Genomic DNA, 26,209 nt, shown 5'->3' on the forward strand with positions numbered 1-26,209 from the left:
GGAGACGGTGAAGGCCTGGTGGGTGGAGGTGACGACTACATGTGTGCGAAACTGTTTTCGCGAGGCTTACTTCATCAATGGCGAATCTAATGGCGAGCCTGAAGCATCTGAACAGGAATACTCCGGCAGGGATTAGTGGCAGCGTGTTGTCGACTGCGACATGGGAGGGTGTGCGGGACATCTGTTGCATGATTTCATTGTGGCCGATAATGATGCCGACACTGCAGAACCATCGTGAATGAAGTGCACCGCAAGAGCAATTTAAAGGAATCTGATGGCGAGGACGACGAAGCTTTGGAGCCAGTACCCACAAAGGTGCTGGTAGCAATTGTTTGCATTAATAGCCTCAGGCAGCTTATGCCACGAGCATCTCGGCGAAGAGCACGCTGGCACTTTAAATGAACTCGAGGCCATTCTTATTGCTACTGCTACTCGAAACACGTGCATCAAAGACTTTTTCTGGGAAAAAAATTGTGTTTTCACTCGCAACTTTTTAAAGTTGTGTTTCATTTACTACGAACTTCGTGATACAGAGACTGGATGCTGCGTCACGCTCAGGTTTGTTAAAAACGGATTCGACTGTAGTACGTTTCGCATATTTGTGATGATTCAACTACCCGCACAATATTTTTTTAATTGAAACAAGTCATGCACAAATATCATCTTTTTAAATTCAAAGGAAGCGGAAGCAACATTGAATACAGTAGAATTTTGATGATACGATTACGGTTGATGCAAATTTCACGATGATACAAATTTTAAGGTTGGTTTAAAGGACTACATAATATAAAATATGCCGTGATTCGGCATTATATGAACAGTTTCCAAGCAACTGCAGATGATACGAATGTATGATTGACCGCTGCATGCCAGCGGCACAAGACGGCTTCTTTGTGGAAGGAAGGCCCGTCCACTGTTGGCCTCGAAGGAAATGAATGCAGCAAAATCAGTCTAAATTTTGCTCGCTTTAGTGGCCAACGCGAAAAAATGCGTCTAAAACCAATTATCCCGCCATGCAATAGCAGATCACCATTTTTCTTCATGGCTTTGGCTACACCGGCTGCTCTAGCTCTCAAACCACATGATTAAACAACGAGACGCCCATTCAACGTGGCGGCAAGGGTGTCTGCGCTATCGCAAACTACCCATGCAGCACGGCGTTAACAAGGACACGTTCATCGAGAGCCTGGTTTAAATTACAATCACTGAGAAAGTGTAGCAGAAGCGAGTTGCCCTAATGAGTCTTGCATTGCTAGCTGAATCCGTCGCAGCCGCTGTGCCGTTTCTGTTGGTGTATCTTCCGAAACAACCTTTGTAAAGGTGTAAATTGTTTCTTTTTCAGTGCATAATTAGAAATTGGTACTAACTCAAGTTCTCGAGAAATGGGCAACATGAACTGAATTCTCAAGAGACGATGGTGGTGATGGCATGTACAAGGGGCAGAACGAATGTGAGTGTTTTCGACGGGCGCGGATGTGTTTTCCCGGCAGCTCTGGCGTTTTCACTTGAATTCTCCAGGGCTGAAAATCGCGCGACTTGGCCGCACGATTTTCCGGCCACCTAAGCGGCGAAGCTAGTGAATTTCCAATGAGTTTGGCCGCTTTTGCTCCCTTTGATGTCAAGTCAGTACCATGAGTGAGGAAACCTAGCCAGCAGCATGAGTGAAGAAACTCTGGCTTTTCATTAAGAGATAGTGAAAGCAGCAAATTTGAATACATTATTATTCATCTGAATATTCGCACAAGCTTACTTTTTATGTGATTGCCATGTAAGGTAGCCGTGCATGCTGTGCAGAACCTTGACTGCAAAAAACGCTATATTTTAAAAGACTGAAAATAATGCCCGACTTGATGTTAAAATATTGTAGCAACAAAACAAGCATATGCTTTACGCATCACTGGTGCAGCCAGAATTAAGATTGGGGGTATGAGTTCCACAACTTCAGCCCTCCCATAATTTAAAAATTTGAATGTTTCTACACGTGTAGAAATACAGACAAGACATGCGTAAAAGGTTGTCAGCCCCCCCCTCCTCTGGAACGTAACAAATGCGGATGTAACGAGTTATCAGTTATCACGAAGTCAATGAGGAACATAAAGAACAGTCTTGCCATAGATACAACATTACAAATGCATGTTCACGAGTCTTCGGATACAGTTAAACCTGCTTATAAGGAACCATATTACAGATTCCTCGATATAACGAAATTTTTCTATTCCCCGCCGTCGCTCCATAGAAGCACATGTATTTGCAACCTCTATGTAACAAAGCAACAGCAGGAGACAACTTTGATATGCCATATTTACTCCCATAATTCTCAAACTTTTTTTTGGTGGAAGACCGATGCAAAGTTCGGGGGGGGGGGGGGTAGGGGTGCGAGAATCAAGCGGGGAAAACTTTCCACAAAATCGTACAGAGCGAAAAAGAAAACGAAGTTGCCACAAATCTAGATTCTCACACCAACAACTAACAGCAAGCTTTGAGAAGTATTACTTAAAACTTTCCTTAAAAATAAAAGCACAGGTTCAACACAAGGCAAGATTTATTTGAGACACAAAAAGTGCAAGCAAATAGTCGAGAATTAGAATAAAATACACAAAGCTTGAGGGCGTTGCGGGCGTAGCGGTAGCGTTCGTCACTCAACAGGAGCCCTCAAAAGGTAAGAGTAGGATGTTAGTATTGGGCTGATGGCTATTTAGCAGAATCGTCCGCAGTTTCCTTTCGAAGAAATAAAGTTTACCATCAATCCCAGTCATTTGCACAAGGCAGGCCCAACGCGTTTTGGTGGCTTCCATCTGCCGTCACCAGTAGCAAACACAAAACTCGTCGACTCTGAAGGGCCTACCAGCGGCCCTGTTGCCGTTGTTTAGTACATGATCAATCACTTTCAACTTGAAAGCAGCCGTGTAGCTTCAGTATCGCCCCATAACGTGACAAGATTACCAACACAACAAACAAAACACGCCGCAAAGTGCACTTGCCGCTTTGGCTTGGATTGAATCTCTGTGCAATAACAGTACACTTGATGCTTAAGAGATTGCACCAGATGGCGTGCGCTATCATGATGAAAGGCTGGAACGAGCAGACGACATTACTGCGGCAATTTTCGGGGGTGCGATAATTACTCGAGAAAAAAAATCTTATTTTTGTTGGGCGATGTGGGGCATGCGAGAATTATGAGAGTGCAAGGGTTATGCGAGTAAATACGATAACGAATTTGCCCCATGGGAAGTCTATAAATTTCGCTCCCCATTTTGTCATTTTGTTACGAGCATGCATCTTCCGTGGCTGCCCCGCCGCTGACTCATTACGTTTCGTGCCTCGCTTTTTTAAACAGCGCGTTATGTGTCGAGCGGTCAACATTGTTAGTTTGTTTTCGTGTCTCATTTGTGCGTCAGCAGCGCGCTGCACGTTTTGATCTGCTTACCGTTCTAAGGGTTACATTCCAAGTTGTTATCGCATTCAATGCTTCGCCCTTGTGGCGAAACTGTGACTTTTCTAAATTTCAGACAATCGTGTCCTCCTGACGGAGAGTTTCCATTAGCGCCTAATCTGACATCACCGAGGGGATGTCAGATTAGGCGCTAATGGAAACTCTCCGTGACCACGGTGACGACAAATTTTCGGAAGTTGACTCGTCGCGAGCTTCCGTTTTGCGTCGCACCGCGAGTTCGCAGGCTGGCAGCTTTCGCGATTAGTTCTGGCAATGCAGCGGCACGTTCAATGCAATCAATGATGCGAAACCCGCCGTAAGTGTCCATATAATTGGTATTGCAATAACAACGCAGCTTTTTACTGTAAATAAGTGTTTTGGGTCAGCTCTGCCTTCAGTCCCCCTTTTGTTCAATTTGCACGTTTTTTTTCCAAATTTTCGTACCGAACCTACATATAACAAAATCCTTTTTATAACGAATTTTTTCGCGTATTTATCAATTTCATTATATTTAGGTTTAACTGTATACTGAAGCTATTTCCACGTCAGATGCTGCTTCTCTGTAGTAAAGTCTCAGTGTATGCTCCCTGTCAGCTTCACTAACGAAAACGTTCACAATGCGCACTCTATTCTGCATCAAATTTGCATGGAAGCTGCATCATCTCGCAGTTGCACGCACTCACCTGGACAATAATCTCATACGGTCGTACGAGGTCCTGGGGCTTCTTGGGGCCCGACTCATTCTGCTCCAGCTGTCGGATGAGCAGCAGGTTGCGCTCCACAGTGGTACGCTGGCGAAGGTACGACAGGTACGAGTGCAGAAGCTGCAGCGCAGACACCGGACCCTTGCCCGGTTGACCACCTTCGGCACGTAGCTCCTCACGCAGGAGCTGGTCAGAGAAAAACGAGACTTGATATTTGAGCTGCCAACAAATGTGCATTTCGTAAACTGACCTTCGCATTCACAAAGAATGTTGCCCGATCTGGCTGCAGTAATGATATGAAACTTCTGTGGTTGTCACTGTACAGGGCCTGTCCATAAAGTATTGAGACTGGGCCTGGTAACACTCAGCCAAGTGGCATGTACTCCTCAACTACAAGATAACTTTCTTGGGCAACAATACACCGAGCACAATAAAAAGGCTCTCTGAAAGTCGGCTGCTGGGACAGAGCTTCTTTCACAGATGAATCTACATTTTCTGTGCGGTGAGGCACACAAACAGGTGTGCGCTGTGAATTCCCTGCTGTAGTCTACAAAAGCATACTGTGACGTCACTCCAGGGGGTGTCGACAAGGTTCTTTGACGTCTGAGCAACAGGGCTCTAACCAAGCGCGTCGGTTGAGCGTGTTTGCCAGGGCGGGGCCCACACGCACTTCTTTCTTCTTTGTGGTGTGAGCCTTCCCCTTGGCATACGACCCACTACTAGAAGTAGGTGGCAATATTCCTCCGCAACAAAAAAAAAAAAAAAGCATGGTCCAGATGCTGTAAAGTTATTGAAAAAAAAAACCCAAAACAAAGTAGCTTAAACAATGAAAAAGGGCACCAATAATCAAATGTTAGACACGATAAGTTCACCAATGATGAGGCAATTGTCGAAGCACAAATAAAAAAAAAACACAGGAAATGTGGTCTTGTAGGAACGCACAAAATAAAGCTTCATGCGCACCACGTGAACTATGTCAGAGGTCGGTTGTCTTCGTTGTACCAATCAAGACGTCGTAGCGTCCGGAACCTCTTCGTAGTTTACGTCACTTACGCGGCGTAATACTTTATACGGACCGAAGTATCTGCTGAGCAACTTTTCGGAAAGGCCACGGCGACGAACAGGGGTCCGAACCCAAACTTGGTCTCCCGGATTGTAAGATACGTCATTGTGACGCACATTGTAACGTCGTGCATCGACCTGTTGCTGCTGACCAATGTGTAGCCGGGCGAGCTGGCGAGTTTCCTCAGCACGCTCTGCAAATTCTTCTGCGTCAGTTGTTAATTGATCGGCGTCTTCACAAGGAAGAATCACATCCAGCATCGTCTGAACTTCGCCGCCGTAGAGAAGGCAAAACGGTGTAAATCGGGTTGTTTCTTGAACGGCGGTGTTATAAGCGAACGTCACATAAGGCAAAGTGCGATCCCATGTTTTGTGTTGGACGTCGATGTACATGGAGATCATGTTTGTGACTGTCTTAGTCGCTCGGTTAAGCCGTTGCCCTGCGGATGGTAAGCAGTCGTCGTTCGACGCCTAGTGCTACTTAGTCGAAAAACTTCATCAATAAGCTGTGCAGTGAACGCTGTTCCTCTGCCGGTTATCACTGTAGATGGAGCACCGTGGCACAAAACAATATAGCACATGAAGAACTGTGCTACCTCAGAAGCCGTGGCTCATGGTATCGCCTGTGTCTCAGCATAGCGGATCAAATAGTCAGTTGCAACAATGACCCATTTGTTGCCGTCGGACGATAAAGGAAATGGGCCGAGAATGTCCATGCCGACTTGGTCAAATGGCTTGGGGGGTGGATCAATTGGCTGAAGTAATCCAGCCAGCTTGCTTGGTGGCGACTTTCGACGCTGGCATTCACGACAGCTTTTAACGTACAGCTTCATGCTTGCCGAAAGTCTGGGCCAGTAGTACGCCTCACTTACTCTGGCGAGCGTTCGCGAGTAACCTAGATGACCAGATGTGGGCTCGTCATGACACACGGAGAGGACTTCGTCCCGCATGCCCTTCGGAACGACGAGGAGGTAAGCGCGGCTCGTAGAACGGGCGTTTTTTTTTGTACAGCACGTTATCTCGGAGGCAGAAAGATGTCATGACGCGAGATGGCGAGGTATAACGGCGCTATGACCCTCCAGATAGTCGATGAGCGGTCGAATCTCTTCATCCTCTCTCTGGCGTCTGCTCAAGTCGGATGAGCTAAGGGCGCCCAGGAAACCATCATCGTCCTCTTCTTCTTGATTGACTAAAGGTATGGGTGCACGCGACAGCGTATCAGCGTCTTCATGCTTCCGTCCAGATTTATATACGATGGTCACATCAAATTCCTGTAGGCGCAAGCTCCATTGGGCCAGTCGTCCAGAGGGATCACGTATGTTTACCAACCAGCAGAGGGCATGGTGGTCCGTCACCACTTTAAATGGACGACCATAGAGGTACGGGCGAAACTTGGTGATCGCCCACACTACTGCAAGACACTCTTTCTCTGCGGTCGTGTAATTCACCTCGGTACGGGACAGTGAGCGGCTGGCATAGGCTATGCCTCGTTCTTTGCCGTGTTGATGCTGGACGAGCACTGCGCCGAGGCAGATGTTACTGGCGTCAGTGTGCACCTCTGTGTCAGCATCATCGTCAAAATGCGCAAGAATAGGGGCTGACTGCATCCGCTGTCGTAGCCCGGCAAAAGCAGCCTGTTGCTCGATAGCCCATACAAACGGTCTGTCGTCACGTGTAAGGCGAGTCAAGGGTTCCGCTATCTTCAAAAAGCCTCTAATAAATCGTCGATAGTAGGCGCACAAGACCAGAAAGCGCCGAACAGTCTTTTTGTCTGTAGGATGCGGAAACGCGGCTACAGCGGCAAGTTTGTTGGGGTCTGGTCGGACTCCTTTCGCGTTGACTACATGGCCAAGGAATTTGACCTCTTCATAACCAAAGTGACACTTCTGCGGTTTGAGTGTAAAATCTGCTGATTGAATAGCCTGTAGCACACTCCTGAGGTGGTGAAGATGTTGCTGGAAGGTTTCAGAAAAAACGACATCATCAAGGTATACGAGACAAGTTCGCCACTTCAGACCAGTAAGCACTGTGTCCATCATTCGCTGGAAGGTTGCGGGTGTTGAGCACAAACCAAAAGGAAGGACTCGAAATTCATACAGGCCATCAGGGGTTACAAAAGCCGTTTTCTCGTGGTCTCGCTCGTCAACCTCAATCTGCAAGTACCCGCTTTTTAAATCCAAAGAGGAAAAATAGTGGGCGCAGCGTAATCTAACGAGTCGCCGATGCATGGCAGCGGGTACACGTCCTTTTTAGTCACGCTCTTCAGCTTCCGGTAATCGACGCAAAACGTAGCGTTCAGTCTTTCTTCTCGACTAGGACGACCGGAGAGGACCACGCACTGTTGGAAGGCTCGATGATGCCGTCGTCAAGCATTTCTCGAACTTGCGTACGAATGGCTTCTTGTTCATTCGCTGACACGCAATAAGGCTGTTGGTGTACTGGGCGGGCGTCGTCGTAAGGGATGATTCTGTGCCTAGTGATCGAAGTCTGGCGCACCTTAGAGGAAGTAGCGAAGCATGACTTGAATTCAAGCAAGAGTTTTCGCAGTGCTGTCTGGTTTTCTGGTGTGAGGTTAGAATTAATATCTATATTGTTTAGAGACGTATCGGCGGCCTCCACTGCGTCCGACGAGAAGCAGATGGGAACGGTTCCTAATTCATCTGCAAACGCTAACGAAGTGCCACGGAAAAGGTGTCGGTGTTCGTTGCTGAAATTTGTAACGAGCAGTAGAGATCGGCCATCAAGTAGCTGTATGATACTCCTAGCCACACAAACACCTCGAGTCAGCAGGTGTTCAAAATTACTTTGTGCAATCGCTTCACCATTTCGCAATCCACAGCATGTGACGTCCACTATCACACTGGCTCTTAGAGGAAGCGTTATACTTTCAGCAGAAACACGAAGAGTGTCGGCACGTTGTTGGTCGTCCTGCTTGTCGCTTGCTCGGTCGGCTGAGAAGGTGATGCGATTCTCTCGAAGATCAATGACAGCTCCATACTCCTGCAGGAAGCCAACACCAAGAATAACGTTGCGTGAACATTCCTGGAACACAAGGAAATTTGCTACAAAAGTATAACCGCAGACCCGAACTCTACTCGTGCAGGTTCCAAGCGGAGAGACGGTGTGGCCACCAGCCGTTCGAATCACGGAGCCATGCCAGGGCGTGATTACCGTCTTTAGTAGTCTGGTCATTTTCCCGCTTAGTATCAAATAGTCAGCCCCGATATCAACTAAAGCACCTACTGATAGCCGTCCATCAGCACCGGTATATCCAGAGAAAGCCACACTTATCGCTCAGTCGAATCTACACCCTTTCCTGTTAGCGTCGATCAGAGGTCTTCAGCACGTCGACTGCCAGCGACCTCGCCTCCAAGGGTCGCTTGCATTAGTTGTCCTGGCGGGGACTGGGGGACCGTGCGCCAGCATGGCGCTGGGGCGAAGATGAAAAGCGCCTCGGCGACGGAGAGCGCGACTGCCGTCCAGAAGGCGGTGGCATGCGCTGTTGAGCCAGGTAGTCCTCAATGTCCTGGGGTCGCTGGCCATACCGAGGAGGCACTGAATATACTGAAAAGCCGCGCAGCCCGAGGCGCCGGTATGGACACTGGCGGTACAAATGGTCCGCTTCACCGCAGTGGAAGCACAGAGGTTGGCGATCAGGAGTGCGCCAAACATCAGATTTCCGAGGCGAAGCGCATCTGTTGTCAAGGTATTTATTTATTTATTTATTTATTCATTTTACCTGCAGCGCCAACAAGGCATTACAGCAGGGGGGTATATGCAAATACATGAATACGATTCATCACATGGGGGAAAAAAATAAAAGAAAGAAAAAGAAAGAAAAGGAAAAAGAGAACTGACATGAGAATAAGTGGTACAAATCTGCACAATAGCGCGTCAAATGTACAAGCAGTGCCACAATGAAAAATTTACATGTGCGACAAAAACGTGTGAAACAGAGCATCAGACGTAGAATTAACAATATTACCTGGTAGTTTATTCCAGGCCCCAATGGAATGGGGAAAGAAAGAACCCTTGTACACATCAGTACGGCAATCAATTTCACGAATTTTCCATTCATGGTCGCGTCGCTTAGATACAAAGTGCGGGGTTAGTAAGAAAATTTTAGGATCAAGACCAGTCTTATTGAAATAAATACGATATAGTAGTTCAAGTTTGTGATGCAACCGACGTTTACTTAGTGTTTCCCAGCCCAACTCTGATTTAAGTAATGTAATGTTAGTGCGAAAACTATAATTTCTAGTTACAAATCGGGCGGCGCAGTTCTGGACGCGTTCTAGCAGTGTACATAAATTTTCAAATTGTGGGTCCCACACGGCGCAGGCGTACTCCGTAATGGATCTTACGTTGGCGAAATATAAAAGTTCTTTAAGGTAGTGTGCTGGTTGTTCCGCAAGGTGCACAGGGCTGGCGTAAACGAGGGGTGGGGGCGTGCGTGCGTTCTCGTAGCACCGTAGAGGCTGCGCTGACTAAAGTGAAACCGTAGGAGGTGCCTGAACAAACAGCGGGAAAGAGGAAGCTGGGCGCTTCAAGGCTTCCGCATAGATCGCACGGTGGTAGTCAGCTAAGGTGGGAGGGTGGGTGTGGCGTTATTTAGACTCACAGGGTCACGAAGGGCATGATGTAGCTCGTCCTTGACGATGCTTGCAATGGAACTCACCATAGGTAGTGGTGGTGTGGCAGCCTTTTGCAGCTCCTCGCGTACTATAGAGCGGATAAGGTCGCGCAGACACTCGGTGTTGCTCCCAATATTCGTGAGAACTTGAGCAGTGGACGTGTTCACTTACCGCTCATACAGGGTGGATCGATGCTGAAGCATCTTTTCCATCGTGACGGCTTCAGACAAAAACTCGGTGACCGTGTTCAGAGGGCTCCGTACAAGGCCAGCGAAAAGCTTCTCCTTAACTCCCCGCATCAGGTGACGTAACTTCTTTTCATTTGTCATACTCGGATCAGCCCGTCGGAACAGGCGCGTCATATATTCCACATAGGTCATGACAGTTTCATTGGGCATCTGGATGCAGGCCTGGATCGCTCGCTCCGCCCGTTCGTGGCGATCAGCGCTTCTGTAAGTATCCAACAGCCGGCGGCGGAATTCGGGCCACGATGTCATCTGTTCATGATTCATGTACCAGGTACGTGCTCCATCCTCCAAATAGAAGTACACAGCCGTAGTTTGGCCGCGTCGTTCCAGTCGTTCAAACCAGCCACGCACTCGAAGTCGACCAACCAGCCCTTGACGTCTTCGAGCTCGGTGCCATGAAACGGTGTCGGAACCTGTGGACTTTCGAGGGTGTACCGAGTCACGGGGGCGTTTTCTGTACCTGTTAAAGTGGTTTGAACGGACGTGCTCTTCATCCTGGTGTAAACTGTAGGGTCAGCTTCGAGTGGTAATCCCCTGATCCTGCGGCTTGTCCGATGAACGGGAGTGTTGACTCGCACTGGGCTTGTGGTGCCGCTTCCAGGAGGGGCCTGAAACATCCATGAGGGGCTACCCCGCACCTCCACCAATTGTTATGTCGCTCCAGGGGGTGTCGACAAGGTTTATTGACGTCTGAGCAACAGGGCTCTAACCAAGCGCTTTGGTTGGGCTTGCCAGAGAGGGGGCCCACGCGCACTTCTTTCTTCTTTGTGGTGTGAGCCTTCGCCTTGGCATATGACCCACTACTAGAAGTAGGTGGCAATATGTATACACCGTCGACATGCAGAACCAACTGGCACAATTAAGTTCGTTGATACACTGCAGGCTTTTCCTGTCGGCCACTATTAGAGGTAACACGCAGCTGGGGGCCGCGCTCATTGGAACACCTTGACGGGTACTTCGCGCGGTGCCCGTCGGCCATGCCGGCCGTATTGCCTGCAGCAGTGGCCGCGCCTGTACCCCACGTACGCTATTTTGAGCCCCTTCGTGTAGTGGCTAGACGTTGCTTTAAACACATCCTAACGAGTGCGCCTGAAATAATAGAGTGGCAAACTCAAACACACCACATTTTTACAAACACCGAAACTGTCTATATGGAGTGCACTATCTATGCTTGCAATTTAAAACAAATTGGCAGTGAGTTTTCGCCTTCTTTCTTTGATTGTTGGGCCTGCGGTTTTTTTAGCTAGAATTTTTTTTTGGAGCGTCTTATATGACACCTGTCATTTGAAGGAATGGTATGCTGGCATTAGTGCTTCACTTTTCTGTTGGGGCTGAGAACTTGATTGATGGCTGCTCTCTGCATGTTGGCGTTGTCTCCTTGTTTACATTGCAGCACCATTTCTAGTGTGCCCACTAATATGAGCATTCACCGAAAATTTGGCATATACTGCTCCTAGTGATCCTAAACCCCCTTTTCACTGCTCCGAACCTGCTCTGAACCACACTTTTTCCTTTTCCAAATCTGCACCAAAACAAACCTTCTCTGGCTTCGAAAGTTGCTCCAAATTTTAAACTGGCTGGACCACTACTGAGAACGAGATGAAAGATATGTGCAGTTAATACAAATTTCTTTAAGCAACCGATTCTAGCTTGTCAATTACATAAAATCTCACAAAACGTATATGTGATGTCTGATTTTGCTCATGACATCTATAGGCCCATATGACTATTGTGGTGTACACGTATCCCGAAGGGGCAAGGTTCCTTTTGGCGTTGCATAAGTTTGTTGCCAGACTTTGGGGTGGTTGTTGCCAGACTGTTGCTAAATTTGGCGGAAACGTTTTTTTTTTGTAGTTGTGGCTTTTCCGTAAGAGTTTGGTGCTATCCGCGGTGGAGGTGATCGCTCGCCGATATTCCGTTTAGGGATCCCTGCTATATCGTGAGTGATGAGCGTGTAGAGAGACATATTATGCCATTTTATTCTTATGTACCCACCCTATTGTTTTATACTGCGCTCTTGAGCTGAAAGACAATTTGTGCTTATTGTGGGTGGGGCCCTGTAAGCGCCGGCGGCTCGTCGGCCGGGTCCCATTTACATGTACGCGCAAGTCGCGCTTAATTCGCTCCATATGCTTCGATAAAGCAGCCTTCCAGGCATACATAGCTGTAGCATATCCGACGTACCCTGATTAACCAGCCTTGGAACGCTTATTCATTACATGTATATACGAGTCCGAACGATATGTCTTGTGCTGACACAGCTAGGGGAAGCATAGCGTCCCCCGTCGTAGCGCGCGGTCGACGCGACACGATCAGCTGAGAGAGAAAAAAAAAAGTAAGGGGGGAGGGGGCAGCGCATCACCTCCTGCGACTCTATTCAGTTTTCCCCGTAATCCCTAATACTGAGACGCGATATCTTAATCGCACAGCTGCGCACACAGCAAGAGAACGCGCCTCGACATATGGATAGCACCAAACTCTTACAGAAAAGCGACTACTACAGAAGAAAACTTTTCAGCCAAATTTAGCGGCAATCTGGCAACAACCACCCTTCTAGTCTGGCAACCACTTATGCAACGCCAAAAGGAACCTTGCCCCTTCGGAATACGTGTACACCACAATAGTCATATGGGCCTATAGATGTCATGAGCAAAATCAGACATGCCTCCCGACGGTCACCAGCGTGGGTTCGGTTTTAGCTAGCCGCAGGGCACGCGTTAACCGTCGCCGTGGCGAGAACACTATACTGCTCAAAGTCGCAACACTTTATTGTGGCAACACCAAACGCAGTACAGCCCGTTGCAAAGGCGCGGCGGGAAAGCAAACAGGCTTATCCACGCCACTGGCATAAATGTACTACACAGGGTGCCACGAGCACGTCTCCGCGGTAAAGGTGATCCACGGAGACACCGGGACCAAGGCCCGGTTGCTCGAGCGAGGGCAAAGGTGCTCGCGTTGGCTTCGGAGGGAGACGGGTCGGCGTAGCTAGGCCACGCACTAGGACACCGTACCATGACCTACTACACTCCTGACCTGCCCAGAGAGCACCTCTTCCAGCGCCCACGTTCTAGTTCATACCTTCTGCCGCTAGGGCCGTCACCTACGAGCGGCGTGGCGCTAGGCAGCACCTGTTCGCTGTCGTCTGCTTCAGCCATCGCTGTGGCAGTGCAAATCGTTCTTATTGTGCATGAATTGTGTATGAATGTGTAAAATATGGCAAATAAAGTGATATGATTCCTCGTCAGAGTTGGCTGCATTCGTGTGGACGTTTGAAGCAGAAATAGAACCGTAAAAAAAGCACACAAAGGGTCACAGTGGCAAGCAGACGGGAACTTTTCTACAAATGAAGGAAAATTTATTATGAAAATATTTCTTGAATGAAAACGTAGTCCAACGAGATAAAAAAACTATTGTTAGGCATTCATTGTTCACACTGAATCACGATGGTTCCAGACGATACGCATACACAAATTGCAGAAGATACGCAGAAACACAGTAGGTCGTGTGCAGAAACTTGCAGACGGCAGATAGCTGCAGTAGTCAGCTCTAATAGTGGCCGCGTGCAGTTTTTTTTTTTTAGATGAGCTGACACCTCAAATGTAAGTATGGTGTATTGCTGCGTGCCATATTGCAAATCGGAACAAGGCAAACAAAGTAAAGTAAGTTTTCACGAGTTTCCTGCCACAGACATACGGGAAGAATGGATCGAGGCAATTGGAAGAAAAGGTGAGTCTTGTGTTTTTGAGAGTCGTTTCAATTCAGAACGAGTTGCAAGCTAGCAAGAAGCACCAGGGTGCTTTAGTAAACTTTATTTCCGTGTGTTATGCTAATTCACTGAGCTAAAAAACATGAAAGCTTTTTTAAAGTACCGCGGCTAATATGGCAGGCTCCACAAATAGTGCCAAGAAATTTAAATATAGCACACAAGAAAAAAGTAAATATACGAAATCTGTAAATTATGTAAAAATGCGTAGCGGTGGGTTGCGAGGGGTTCGAGCACCCTTCCCGAAGGCTGCCTCAACAAATGCCGCCGAAATCCATAAAAAAATTAATGATATGAAATATTTACGTGCTGCCTCCACAGTTTGTCTCTCTCTGTGTGTGTGTGTGTGTGTGTGTGTGTGTGTGTGTGTGTGTGTGTGTGTGTGTGTGTGTGTGTGTGTGTGTGTGTGTGTGTGTGTGTGTGTGTGTGTGTGTGTGTGTGTGTGTGTGTGTGTGTGTGTGTGTGTGTGTGTGTGTGTGTGTGTGTGTGTGTTTAGCGATGGACAACTCTTGAACACTGGGTGTCACTGAAGTTAGCGACCGAATTTGGTCAAATGTATTTCTCATCTCAAACTTCTATCTTCCCATACAGCTTTGTTCGTTTCTGTATAAGCTTACTTAAGGTAATTAGAAATGTTACGCCGGTAACGAAATGTGGCGATTAACTGTTCACTCTATATAGGGCTGGCAGGCGGTCGGGTATAATGACATAATTGAAGTCCTTCGTGCAATGAGCCCATCGGCTCTGTGAGGGTTAAGAGACCCAGCCGGTGAAACCGAAATGAGGAACCTGGAATAATCAGCGACAGATACTCTATTTATGTGCGTGCTGCATCTGAGATTACATCATGCATGACAAAGATTCGTTTTGGAGAATGCAAAAGAACAAAAACCACTGAAGTCATCGTCGTCAACGGCGGAGTCATTGTACAGGTTAGAGGTTTGCGCTCTAAACCAAGACCAAGGCGCTCAAGTGCGCCTCGGTTTCGGCTCTGTCGTATTGGGTCGCGCTTCGTTACTGAGCAGCCATTAGGAAATTCAGCTTTGTTATGAAACCTTGTATAGCCAATGAGCTCTTCGAATAAAGGGCTTCAAGTATGCCACTGGACTCGACCACGTACCATCACTAAACATCAATCGACGAATGTAGTCATCTAAAAAGACATTTACAAAGGCTGCGAGAAAATATGAAAATGCACTAAATGGGTATACAGGTACTTCCCCAGAATAAAATCGTGGCTATGCTTTTTCTTAACCTCCCCATTTGGCTTGTTACATTTTGGAAAAATTAATTACAAAAAAGGTGTTATGGACTGTTATTTTGCAATCTTGCTAGCCATGCGTATACGCCTTTACCTTTGATGAAGGTTCAGGAAAGCATCGCTGGGAGCCCAGCGACCGGTCGAAGGTATGCAGCCTGCATTTTACCGCTGAAGATTACAGAACAGTGACGAAAAGGAAGATGTTGAAGCCCACAGCCGTGCCTTCCTTATTTCCCGCTTCTCCTGATCCACGTGGGCAAGATCCAATGCCGCGGAAAAAGCGGCTAAAACGAACGCAGGGGGAAACAACGCTGGCACCCATACAAGTAAAAATACTGTAAGTAAAACTTGAAGTCTAACACAACAACGGATAAGAATAATGTTAGCAGTATTCCCTTATGCGTTTAGCGGGACAATATATCTGTCATGCTTCGCTATTTTTTCGGCTTAACAGGGGAACGTCCAACGCAGATTCTTCTCAAGAAGAGCGAGCATCAGCGGAGCCTGGGGAAGTATATAGTTCTGAAAACCCAATTGAAACTGCACAAGAGGCCGAGTGGTTGCATTTTCCATCAAGTCAGGACAACATGGAGGACTGTAGTTCAGTTATACAAGGGGAACACCAGAAGAGGCCAGTGCGGCGCTCCATGACGTCGCAAACGTCGATCGGTTTGAAGAAGATGCGCTCCCTGGTCGCGGCAACTAAGACGTTGCGGCGGAAGTGCAGCAGGCTGAAAGAAATGAACAGTAATTTGCATTCACAGCTAGAGAAGCTAAAGAAAGATTTTTTCGAGATGAAAGCCCTCGCCGAGGCGAATGGCGCTCTAACGCTGCAGGTACGCAGTTACGTCAGTGGACGAATGTTATATTAATCCTTTTATATTCGCACTTAATTTTAAATGACTCTGAACATAATAACAATTTAGGAGTAAGTCAATTCTATCAACATCACCCGTACTACGAGAGGACGTCCGGTGAGCGAAGGAATTCTCGAAACTATAAGAGATTGTAAAGGTGGCGATGCTACCCTTAAGTTCTCGCGCATCGGCTAGCAGTGACGTCATACTTTGACGGCCTCAGGTAATGTCTAAGACTGCTGTGTTAGTAGATGCAAGGTCTGAAGTAGCAAGTTTCAAAGAAATGTTCTCAGCCAATGCGGCCAAGTACACAAGGAGCGACGCAACATAAAGCGACGTGCACGTGTCGAAGATTGTTCGCCAAACTCAGAACATTAAACCTAGTCTTAATTTTTTCTGTTCTAATAGTCGTATGATCGGAACAGGAACGATAGAGAATTATCAGGTACTCATTTATCAGTCTATTAACTTAGTGTCCCTATACTTTTTTGTAAGAAACGTCAGAAAGGGGAGGATGGAAGCTTGCAGTAAAAAACCTGTGAACAGGGGTTGTTCCCATTCTTTAATCGCTGTTTACACACACACAAACACTGAAAATAATCATGAACCAACTCGCTTAATCAGTAGTTTTAGCAAAGTTGTTTCGAGCCGGCGTTTCGACAAGCAGGCTTGTTTTCTGAAAGACTGAAATACAATTATAGCCTTAAGGATGACAAGTCCGCTGTCATGATGTCTGCTCGAGAGAAACTCTGTTTATAGATTTTCTTCTTCATATAAATTTACGTGACATTTTAGTGTACGCCGATGCTGGCAATCTTTCTGGTCATACGAAGGTGTAGGCCTGACATAAGGACACGGAATAAAAGAAGGTTGGTGGGTAAGCGCGCACATGAGCAAGTGTTTAAGATACGAAGGTCGGTGTGTACCCCCTTGCGTGATTGGCGCACCCCGAGTTTATTCCTTTATCCTGCGAACAACGAGTTCAAATTTCTGTCGTCGCAAACAATTAAGGACATTGGACTGACAACTGGAAAGACAGTAATTTGCAAGCTGTGTTGTGTTGGTGCTATGGGCCGATCGGTTTATGCTCGTACAGGAAGCCACGCTTGACGCACATGTGATGTCTGCCTTATAAACTTGAGCGAGCAGCATTGCATTCAAAAAGGAAGGAATGGTTTGGAAAGTGTAAGTGAACAGTTTCCGCTAGTCCGTATGTGTGAGTCGGTGGCCGGTTACTGAACATGACGCAAGTCTGAAGTTGCGCAATTCATTAATGTAGCATAGCTGCAATTGAATGTCCACGTGGTGACATGAAACATCTATTATTGTCTTAAGAGTAAACGCATATCTTTTCTCGCGATTATGAATTGTTGAATAAGGAATGATGCCAAATGCAAGGTTTCGACAATCAGGTGCACTATTCTTTGTCAGGACAGCAACAGCCTCCTTTAGTAGCGTGTGTGTGAACGTTTGCTCACTCTCCCACAACATCTAAACTTGTCTTGACAAGGGCAAGTCCAGTACGTAAATGTCGAATTGTTGGATGCGCCGGCATTCCCTGCTCTACGATGTTTCAGCGGGTCAAGCTTCCATTCTCCCCTGCACTTCCGCTTTCTTCCAGTATGTTATCTTGCGCGTGATTTACGCATTTCAACTGCCCTTTCATCATCAGGAAATGCTGGACGAGAACGACAAGAAGGCTGAATTTTTGAAGGAGCAATTGCAATGCCTGCGTGAGAAAAATCACCGTTGGAAAGAGGTGACCATCAGGCAGGCCATAATGTGGCAAGCTAAATCACCCTGCGGGTACGAAATGTTGCGGAGGTCTGGGTGCCTCACCCTTCCAAGTCGCATGACACTGAAGCGTTACATTGGCTACTGTACTGGAGCAGTTGTTTCGTCGCTAATGAAGCAAAGGCTGCACACGGAAAGCACACACTTGTCCGAACGGGTACGTTACTTCGATCAGAATTATTTACAATATGCACGCGAATAACGAAGGAAGCAGCGCACGCGGCAGTGTTTGACTGATCAAAATACATGCTAGTATAGCCGAATGAAAAGTGATTTAAAGTGAATAAACAGGGACCAGACCTGTGGCAAGGATTACTCGAACGTAAGATGTATTGTTTAAGAGTATACGGCAGTGCGCTATGTTTGCTCTAAACCCTAATCATTTCTGTTAAATTATGGGTCATGTACGGAACAACAAAGAAGGTTATTTATATAATTAACTGTCTCCGCCGGTATATAACGCATGTCTGTTAACAGTGAATTCCCCCCCCCCCATTTTTTTTGTTAGGAAAAAATGGGCTCTTTGATTGTGGATGAAATGTCTTTAAAGCAAGCACTGACGTACGAAAAAAAAGGAGACAAAGTCCATGGCCTAGTCGAAATGGGAGGCCTAGAAAAAGAAGTGGGCATTCAGAACGAGCTGGCCACACACCTTCTCGCCTTTGTATTTGTAGGCTTATCAACGCACTACACGTAAGTGAATCATCACTTTGTCTATCACTATACGTTTCGCTGTGACTGAAAGACTAACCCCACCTATAGATATAAAAAGAAAACGTTGTCTTTAATTAACCAATGATGTGCTATTCCGCGACCAGGGCTGAAAGTCTGGGGAGGGGCAGGGGGAGTCGTCTTCTATTTTTTAAGGAGGGCTCCCCCCCCCCCTTTCCCCCGGCAAGTCAACTTTAGCATTGTGCACTTATTTGACAAGCGCTCGAGATGAGCAATTGGCTCTCCTCCTCTCTCCAACGGAGTGAGATTTTAAGCCCAGCTGACACCGACGCTACAGAATACTGCTAATTTTTATCTTTTTCAGGCTACCCGTGGGATATTATTTCACGCAGTCAGTAAAAGGAGACCACCTGCATCAACTAACACTTGAAGTAATTAAGTCCATCGAAGAAGCAGGATTCCAAGTGGTCCGACTTGTAGCTGACAACCACGCTTCGAACAAAAAGATGTTCACCATGTTAGGGAATGGTCGTATGATGCCAGTTGTGCCGTAAGTTGCTAAGTATATATTTTTGCTCTCAGCTCGCATTAAGCTGTGCGCAATGCCTAGTGTAAATATTTTTTTATATGTATTCGCAGTGTGCCCTCAATGTATGCATGGATCGAATCCCAGCTGCGGCTGCTGCTTTTCCGATGGAGGCGGAAATGTTGTAGGCCCGCGTTCTCAGATTTGGGTGCACGTTAAAGAACCCCAGGTGGTCGAAATTTCTGGAGCCCTTCACTACGGTGTCTCTCATAATAATATGGTGGTTTTGGGACGTTAAACCCCACATATCTATCAATCAATGTATGCACGCGCATGCATGCCGTGTTTGAGTGAAAAAAAAAAAAAAAAGACTTGGTCGCACAAAAAAAAAAGCCTGTATCAGCATCAGAGCCCCCCCCCCCCTTCTTTTTTTTTAATCAGCGCTGCCATATAAGAAAGCCGTGTCCATAACAAGATTGCTATCAACAGTACAATCGCTGTAAATAGCCCGTCTTTACAAATCAATTGACGTTACGCGTTTGCGTAATGTATGCGCACCTGCATGCGACTGTATGAATGGGTGAGTATACTTAAAGTTTCGGAAGATTTAAGGTGTAGGTAATCTCAATAAAACACACACACAGACCTGCAGGATCATGGCATGAGTGGAGAAATTTTATAATAAGGTAATAATTAACAACGCACACGTCCTTCGAATGGCTAACATTTACATTACTTTGGTAAAAAACAGAAAACCGTATATGCAACTAATTATTCACACCGCAAACGCCGCCTTTCTCCAATTTATTTATTCATTTTTTTTTGTTGTTGTTGCAGACATCCAATGGATATGAATCGGAGGCTCTTCCTTTCTTTTGACCACTGCCACATCCTGAAAAATCTCCGCAACCAGATGTTGTCCACCAAACGCGTTCTGTTCAACAATGGGCATTACTACAGCCCCACGTATTTGAGAAAGTTGCTGGACATAACAGAAAAACAGTCGTCGTTCAAGCTTGTTCGGAACCTTACGCAGAAGCACGTTTACCCGACGAACTTCGAGAAATTAAGCGTGAAGAGGGCCGTTGAAGTGTTCTCTCCACAGGCATGTATAAGAAAAGGTGTAAACCCATTTAGCGTTAGTGTCACACACTCCCAGATTCTCTGTATTCCTTGTAGACATCACAATGCGTGACGCACACAGGTCATGCAGGAAATGCCTTTTCGTTAGCTGTAAATTATGTATGCTTCCTGCAACCTGTATTACACAAAAAAATACATCTAATTGAGCTAGAATCATGCTCGCAGTTTTCTATCAGTAGTGACGTTTATACTTCTCAAATTCTTTGGCGCGCTCGGGCAAACTTTTATGCGCTAATATTACGCCACAACTCATTTTACATCATATTACGTCAAGTGAATGTTCATGCAGAAGCAGAAAAAATTTTGCAGCTTTTCGTTCAAATGAAGCAGTACAAAAACTGCCTTTTAATAGTAATTCACCGCAAACGATACGTGAATATTCATGTTAGTTTCTGGTTTATTTGTTTGTAGAACCCAAACGGAAGCAAATGGTGAAAATGTAATTCAATACGTATATAACTGCTAACATATTTATCAGTATGGTCACATAAAAACATGCACATGAGCTGCTGCTACTGCTGCTGCTAACAGCGCATGGTTATCTGAACATACAATTTCCCTTTCTTAACGAATGTACCTGCGCGTATTGCTTACCACACAATAATTACGTATCATTAGAGCTTCTATAAATATATGTTCACTAACACAAACTCACTTAAAAGTGCACGTTATTGATGACTGCAGTGCCACTTGTAACTCGTCTCACTTGCTGTATACGAACGTCCAAGCTTAGAAACCTCTCTCTAAATAATTCCGATCATTTTTAATATGTCGCGTCTCCTTGGTTTCTAGGTGACATCGGCCTTACGATACCTCTTACAATACGGCCGCAGATTTGGCATTTTCGGGTTTGAAGACTGCCTGCCAACCATCGAGCTGATGGAAATGATATTTAAATGGTTCACCATACACAACATAAGAAATACAACCTTCCACGTAGTAAGCCGGGACCAAAACAGGATGCCGTTCAGTTCCCCAGATGATGACAGGTACATTCCATTTATCCCGCTAGGTTTCATATTTTCTACAATAAACTGCTTTATTTTCAGGTTGATATGGCTGGAGCAGGAATTTCTGCCCTTTTTCGCAGCATGGAAAGCCGCGGCACCACATAAGAGGGCATTCATATCTCTTGAAACATACGAAGCTCTCCAACTGACCACAATGTCCACAGTACAGTGCACACAATTTCTCATCCGTTCAGGTTTCCTATACGTGTTGACTGCCAAATTCTCCAGTGACCCTGTCGAAGCACTTTTTTCCACCATCAGACAGCTTCAAGGAAGCAACGATCAGACAGACGCCCGTGCTGCGCTTTCATCACTGCAGAAAGTCCTCGTGATGGGAATGATGCACTCATCACCAAGCGGCAGTACAGAGCAAACAACGTCTCCTCTTGGATCGCCCAGTGCAAGGCAGGCGTCGTGCTCCACAGCAGTAAAGCAAGCCGGACAACCTCTGGAAATGCACTCGCTAGTAAACCAGAATCAAGGGTCGTCAGGCGAGTGCGCGGCATCGACATCTGCTACTATAACCCAGACGATGCGGCCACATCTAGAAGCCCTGCAGACTTGCCGTGGTGCGCTTTTCATATCTCGTTGATTCCGTGTAATGGAATGATTTACATTATTTAAAAATTATTACACACCGTCCAACAATTCCCCACTATACGATATTATGCATATATTATAAACTCTGCGCTGCTTACTGTGTTACATGCAAGCCGCGTGAGGCAGCGTTTGCGTCAGTGCACGATGTAGATGAAAACATGCTTCTCAATCAGTTATACTGTGTATGTATGTAACGATAAGTCCATGGTACAAGCAGGTACTATGGCTTACATTTAAAAATATAACATGCTTTCACCAGGCGCCCACACAACTCGACTAACCGACGTCCCTTTCCCGCAATCGGGGAAGAAATTTTCGGCGGTTTTGAATCACTGTCATAACTGGCACACAGATGATGGCATGGCTCGTTTGCGTTCGCCTTACTCTCTTGAGATGCTGTCCCTTCCTAATCCCGTCGTCTTTCTCTTGCTTCTTCTCCTAGATTTTTTTTTATTTTTAAACGTTTCTCCCTCAGTTTTTTTTATGTTGTTGTTTATACTATTCTCCGGACTTCTTCCCTCCTGTCGTGACAAGCTATAAATCGACGCGGAAAATGTGTAAATATTATTATACCTTGAAAAAGACGGGGCTCTCCCGACGCAAACGTCGGCTGAATGAACAGTTATCTTGATGATATGTGGGGTTTAACGTTCCAAAACCACCATATTATTATGAGAGACACCGTAGTGAAGGGCTCCAGAAATTTCGACCACCTGGGGTTCTTTAACGTGCGCCCAAATCTGAGAACGCGGGCCTACGGCATTTTCACCTCCATCGAAAGTGCAGCCGCCGAAGCCGGGATTCGGTCCCGCGACCTGCGGGTCAGCAGCCGAGTACCTTAGCCACTAGACCACCGCGGTGGGGCAACAGTTGTTATCTGAAAGCGCATTAACATCCATATATATATATATATATATATATATATATATATATATATATATATATATATATATATATATATATATATATATATATATATATATTTCTCATATTTTGTATACGGACACGTGTCGGTTTAATCATGCATGCTTATCTATATACTGATAAAATTCTTGCACACTTTTCATTTCTACCTTCCCACAGGTGCCCCACAGCCAGGCATAAGGGCCAGCACGCTTGGCCTTATAGCGGGCTTCCTGGTGAAAGCAGCTGAGGGTTGCATTACTTGCGACGACTGCATCGGCAAAATCAAGGCTCCCAGCTCATCTGGACCAGCTACTGCTGTGATATTTAATTTAGACAGGGGAGGGCTTTCATACCCAACGATCTCATTTCTTTCCTTTGTGAGCACTCTAGAAAGGGCCGCGGAAGCATTTGCGCCATTGGCCATTTCCAAAAAGAGGCCGATGGCACTTTTTGTGCAAACTGTGCTACCTGCAGTGGCCTTGAACCCTCTTTTCAGCCATAAAGGCGCTACTAGCGAGCACCGAGAAGCCATGGCGCGGCTAGTGTTGCAAAAATTTAGCCGTCCTTTCTTCTCAAACTACGTGCGGGACAAAACAGCCAAAGAAGGAAAGAGAAAGAGAATAGCCGAAAAGCCAAAATCTCGCAAGATTTTAAAAGTTTAGTTGCATGCCTCCATTGTATCATGTACGCGCCCAGAACCTTGCTAGCACATTTTATTGAACTATGACCCAAATGCACGCAGCTCTGTACGCGTACATATGTTTTTCTTTATTGCAGACACAAGCCGTCACTGTGTGCCAGCAAGTAGGATATTCTTCGAAAGTGCAGAAACTTTGTTTGAAACATCAGCTTTAACTGGCATATTGTGGCACGCATAAGTAAAGCGACAAATGTGTTTTGTTTCATTTTGAAGTGCTGTAACATTGCTCGAATCACACGCATACACTCGCCAAATTCTTTTAGCAGAAACCTTGATATCACTTTGAGGGATCTGCTTTTCATTGACAAACGAGTATAATGGCACATTTTCAGCATGTGTACGCGCCCCAACTGCGGGTGTCGCCCTTGGGCGCTATCAATCAAACATAACCACTAGTACAACAAAGGCGGTACTATTCCGCCCTAAAAATAAGTCTGTTAATGAAAACATGCATTTCAAGTATGGCGATACTATTATTGAGTTAGTAAATTGTATAAAAATTCTTGGAGTTACATTTTCGAGCAATATGCTTTGAAACGATCGCATTTACAGTGTGCTGGGTCAGTTATCTCGCGTAGAGGGCACGGTGTACAGTGGCAAAACTGTTCTACTATACAAGGTAAAATTCTTACTTTATAAATGACTGTTCTGTTGGCATCTTGCTTATTGTTTCTTGGTATGAAGGACTACGACTAACACGCGCTTACAAAAACTGTACCTGATGCAAAAGACGTATATTAGAATAATTTTTTACTGGTCGTATGATGCTCGCAGAAGTGAATTGTTTCAACAGGCTGGAATACCACCCCTACATCGTCTCTACGATTTTAAGTTAGCATTGGTGGTCAGGCGTCAATTTCAAGAAAGTCGACATTATTTGTACGACCTCTCGAAACTGCAGCCAAATAATTTGTTCGAAACATGACATAAAGAAACATGGAAAATAAAAACTTCGAGAACAAACTACTCCACAGATAGGTTGTTCTACACAGTTTCTACGTTAATTGATAAATATGTGAAAGCTGGCATAGATTTCTTACTCTGTACCCGAACTCAATTGCACGATATACACATGTATAGTTTTCAAGATTTCTTTGCAGTTGCTACATTGTTATCATGGTTGCTATTTTTATTTTTAGAATTTGAACTTGATATTTTTGTAATTGTTGCTTAGATAACATTGCTAACTGTTTGCCAGTGCTGTCGTGCTAAAGGCGTCTGTGGGCCTATGTCAAGCTGCCTCTTTCGAAGAGCAGCTTTTACCTGCCGCTGTCCTTCATCAAACTATTGATGAAAAATAAAACATTATTATTATTATTATTATTATTATTATTATTATTATTATTATTATTATTATTATTATTATTATTATTATTATTAACTATGCTCGACAAGATGATGATAATGATGACGATAAAAACTTTATTGGGGTCGCAATGTGTTGCCCTCGATAGGCACATCACTGCCTTTACCATATCGTCTCATCGCACGGACATATAAAATCATAGAAACGCGCATCGGCCAGCGCTCCCCGTTCCAGCAGACAAACTCCCGTAGCGAAATTTGACGCACAATTTTTGTTGTGTAGGTCACAGTAAGAGTTAAAGCTTCAATTCCTGTGTCTCTCCTTGATATGCGTCCGTTGGCGTATGTGCATTATTCTCTTCTATCAATTGACTACAAGTGTAACACCTGTCGAGGGCGAGTGTCCAAGGTAAGTGCTCAACAGGGGCACTGCGTTTCACCTGACGCGTCCTAAACAACCTAAAATCAGTTTGATATTCTATTACCAATGAGTACATTATTAGTCAAAAGCTTTATGAATACTAAATTGAAGTTTTTTTAGGCTGGAATGGCAAAAACAACCATGCAGCAAGACATTTCTACGCAAATATACAGCTTTAGAAGTCAATCAACCAGTATAGCCTAACTACTAAAATGTAACACATAGCACACGTTAGCCTTTTCAGCAAAAAACAATCACACGTATAGGCAGTTTGTCACAGAAGCAGACGCATGGTATCAGTCCGTCGCCCTCCTGCCGGCCGCACAGTAGCAGACGAACAGGTTATAGGTAGCGCCACCTACGGCGAGCGATTGAACGAGAGCGGGGACACGCGCTCCCATAGGAACCCCGCTATCTGAACAGGTCAGGAGTGTAGTAGGTCATGCACCGTACTGCCCTTCAGCCGTGCTCCCTAAGCCTTGCACACAGCGCTACGCGAATGACAGTGGGCTTACCTCACGAGGGAGTGTCCAACTAGCGCGCGTTCAGAACCGAGCATCGTTGAATTAAGGCTTCTCGACGTATCCAGGCACCCACGAGAACACGAATACGGCACAATCTCCAACAACGCAGCGTCGACGGTGTCATACACGCACCACACAACAAAGAGTTACCACAGAACACCTATTAGTACCTCGGCACTCTATAATTTAAACACTCAAGGCTCCCACCACAGCACAGTAGCACACAGAGACACAAAGCAGGAGCGCTCACGCGCACATTACGTGCCAACGCAGCCAATAGCAGAATTCGACGAGAGAACACACTTGGAGCTGCTTGAAACACATGCAACACACGCGAACACCGCCAATCTACTGCGTCCGCAGCGCCGCCACGCCAACTGTCGACGAACCGCGCTTCGCTGCGATGCAAGCGTCGAGCCGCCTGCTCGTCCCACTCAGAACTTTTCAATCAATCAATCAATCAATGAAGCTTTATTTTCATAAATAGATATATGCAATTACAGGAATTATTTGGACCGATAGCCTAAAGTGGCTAGTGGACGGTCCAATACAATGTGCAACATAAAAAAGTGTACAGGTCAGCTCTGAGGTAACAACATAAAAAAAACAATCATGTGATACAGATAACACAGTAATACATTTTTTC

General features: G+C 45.8%; 1 protein-coding gene across 2 annotated transcripts in view; it reads right to left on the minus strand.

The window, feature by feature from the left end:
- Positions 1–25,887, minus strand: part of LOC142767198 (uncharacterized) — a 38,723-nt gene extending 12,836 nt beyond the window's left edge. Inside the window, exons 1-2 of one of the 2 annotated variants that reach the window (XR_012884774.1) lie at positions 25,555–25,887; positions 4,117–4,323 (exon numbers count right to left, since the gene is read on the minus strand). The gene's annotated coding sequence lies outside the window, so the exon portion shown is untranslated. Of the gene's footprint in view, positions 1–4,116; positions 4,324–25,554 lie in introns of those variants that run through there. The other variant, XM_075868426.1, reaches the window with a different exon arrangement.
- Positions 25,888–26,209: the final 322 nt, after the last annotated feature.

Source organism: Rhipicephalus microplus, chromosome 7, assembly GCF_043290135.1.
Source record: "Rhipicephalus microplus isolate Deutch F79 chromosome 7, USDA_Rmic, whole genome shotgun sequence".
In the NCBI taxonomy this organism is placed as follows: domain Eukaryota; kingdom Metazoa; phylum Arthropoda; class Arachnida; order Ixodida; family Ixodidae; genus Rhipicephalus; species Rhipicephalus microplus.